The following is a 3,715-nucleotide window of genomic DNA, read 5'->3' on the forward strand; positions in this document are numbered from 1 at the left end:
TAGGATAGAGGATGGGATAGCATAGAGGATAGGATAGGATAGAGGATAGGATAGGATTGAGGATAGGATAGGATTGAGGATAGGATAGGATAGAGGATCCGATAGGGGATTGGATAGGATAGAGGATAGCAGACGATAGAGGATAGGATAGGGGATTGGATAGGATAGAGGACAGGAGACGATGGAGGATAGGATAGAATAGAGGATAGGATAGGATAATGGATAGGATAGGATAGAGGATAGGATAGGATAGAGGATAGGATAGCATAGTGGATGGGATAGGATAGAGTATAGGATAGGATAAAGGATATTATAGGATTGAGGAGAGAGGATAGGATAGAGAATAGGATAGGATGGAGAATAGGATAGGATAGAGGATAGGATACGATAGAGGATCGGTTAGGATAGAGGATAGGATAGGATAGAGGATACGATAGGATAGAGGATAGGATAGGATAGAGGATAGGATAGGATAGAGGATAGGATAGGATAGAGGATGGGATAGCATAGAGGATAGGATAGGATAGAGGATAGGATAGGATTGAGGATAGAATAGGATAGAGGATAGGATAGGATACAGCATAGTATAGGATAGAGGATGGGATAGCATAGAGGATAGGATAGGATAGAGGATAGGATAGGATTGATGATAGAATAGGATAGAGGATAGGATAGGATAGAGGATAGGATAGGATAGAGTATAGGATAGGATAGAGGATAGGATAGGATAGAGGATAGGATTGAGGATAGAGCATAGGATAGAGGATAGGATAGGATAGAGGATAGGATAGGATAGAGGATAGGGTAGGATAGAGGATAGAGGATGGCATAGCATAGAGGATAGGATAGGATAGAGGATAGGATAGGATTGAGGATAGGATAGGATAGAGGATAGGATAGGATAGAGGATAGGATAGAGGATTGGATAGGACATTGGATATTATAGGATAGACGATAGGGTAGAGGATAGGATAGAGGATAGGATAGAGGATAGGATAGAGGATAGGATAGGACAGACGATACGACAGAATAGAGGATAGGATAGGACAGAGGATACGATAGGATAGAGGATAGGCTAGGATAGAGGATTGTATAGGATAGAGGATAGGATAGGATAGAGGATTGTATAGGATAGAGGATAGGATACGATAGAGGATAGGATAGGATAGGTTAGGGGATAGGATACGTCAGATGATGGGATAGGATGGAGGATATTATAGGATATAGGATACGATAGGATAGAGGATAGGATAGAGGATTGGATAGGACATTGGATATTATAGGATAGACGATAGGGTAGAGGATAGGATAGAGGATAGGATAGAGGATAGGATAGAGGATAGGATAGGATAATGGATAGGATAGGATAGAGGATAGGATAGGATAGAGGATAGGATACGATAGAGGATAGGATAGGAGAGAGGATAGGATAGGATAGAGGCTAGGATAGGATAGAGGATAGGATAGAGGATTGGATAGGATACAGGACATGAGACGATAGCGGATAGGATACGATAGAGGATAGGATAGGATAGAGGATAGGATACGATAGAGGATAGGATAGGGTAGGATAGAGAATAGGATAGGATGGACGATATTACAGGATCGAGGACACGATAGGGTAGAGGATACGATAGTATAGAGTATACGATAGGATAGAGGATAGGATCGAATAGAGGGTAGGATAGGGGATTGGATAGGATAGGATAGGATAGAGTATAGGATAGAGTATAGGATAGGATAGAGAATAGGATAGGATAGAGAATAGGATAGGATAGAGGATAGGATAGGATAGAGGATAGGATTGGGGATAGATCATATGATAGAGGATAGGATAGGATAGACGATACGATAGGATAGAGGATAGGATATGATAGAGGATAGGATAGGATAGAGGATGGGATAGCATAGAGGATAGGATAGGATAGAGGACAGGATAGGATTGAGGATAGGATAGGATAGAGGATAGGATAGGATAGAGGATAGGATAGGATTGAGGATAGGATAGGATAGAGGATAGGATAGGATTGAGGATAGGATAGGATAGAGGATAGGATAGGATAGAGGATAGGATAGGATAGAGAACAGGATAGTAAAGAGGATAATATAGAGGATCGGATAGGGGATTGGATAGGATATAGGATAGTTGACGATAGAGAATAGGATAGGGGATTGGACAGGATAGAGGACAGGAGACGATAGCGGATAGGATACGATAGAGGATAGGAAAGGATAGAGGATAGGATAGGATAGAGGATAGGATAGGATAGAGGATAGGATTGAGGATAGAGCATAGGATAGAGGATAGGATAGGATAGAGGATAGGATAGGATAGAGGATAGGATAGGATAGAGGATAGGATAGGATAGAGGATAGGATAGGATAGAGGATAGGATAGGATAGAGGATGGGATAGCATAGAGGATACGATAGGATAGAGGATAGGATAGGAATGAGGATAGGATAGGATAGAGGATAGGATAGGATAGAGGATAGGATAGGATAGAGCATAGTATAGGATAGAGGATGGGATAGCATAGAGGATAGGATAGGATAGAGGATAGGATAGGATTGAGGATAGGATAGGATTGAGGATAGGATAGGATAGAGGATCCGATAGGGGATTGGATAGGATAGAGGATAGCAGACGATAGAGGATAGGATAGGGGATTGGATAGGATAGAGGACAGGAGACGATGGAGGATAGGATAGAATAGAGGATAGGATAGGATAATGGATAGGATAGGATAGAGGATAGGATAGGATAGAGGATAGGATAGCATAGTGGATGGGATAGGATAGAGTATAGGATAGGATAAAGGATATTATAGGATTGAGGAGAGAGGATAGGATAGAGAATAGGATAGGATGGAGAATAGGATAGGATAGAGGATAGGATACGATAGAGGATCGGTTAGGATAGAGGATAGGATAGGATAGAGGATACGATAGGATAGAGGATAGGATAGGATAGAGGATAGGATAGGATAGAGGATAGGATAGGATAGAGGATGGGATAGCATAGAGGATAGGATAGGATAGAGGATAGGATAGGATTGAGGATAGAATAGGATAGAGGATAGGATAGGATACAGCATAGTATAGGATAGAGGATGGGATAGCATAGAGGATAGGATAGGATAGAGGATAGGATAGGATTGATGATAGAATAGGATAGAGGATAGGATAGGATAGAGGATAGGATAGGATAGAGTATAGGATAGGATAGAGGATAGGATAGGATAGAGGATAGGATTGAGGATAGAGCATAGGATAGAGGATAGGATAGGATAGAGGATAGGATAGGATAGAGGATAGGGTAGGATAGAGGATAGAGGATGGCATAGCATAGAGGATAGGATAGGATAGAGGATAGGATAGGATTGAGGATAGGATAGGATAGAGGATAGGATAGGATAGAGGATAGGATAGAGGATTGGATAGGACATTGGATATTATAGGATAGACGATAGGGTAGAGGATAGGATAGAGGATAGGATAGAGGATAGGATAGAGGATAGGATAGGACAGACGATACGACAGAATAGAGGATAGGATAGGACAGAGGATACGATAGGATAGAGGATAGGCTAGGATAGAGGATTGTATAGGATAGAGGATAGGATAGGATAGAGGATTGTATAGGATAGAGGATAGGATACGATAGAGGATAGGATAGGATAGGTTAGGGGATAGGATACGTCAGATGATGGGAT

This window comes from Halictus rubicundus, unplaced genomic scaffold (genome assembly GCF_050948215.1).
Source record: "Halictus rubicundus isolate RS-2024b unplaced genomic scaffold, iyHalRubi1_principal scaffold0192, whole genome shotgun sequence".
NCBI classification, from domain to species: domain Eukaryota; kingdom Metazoa; phylum Arthropoda; class Insecta; order Hymenoptera; family Halictidae; genus Halictus; species Halictus rubicundus.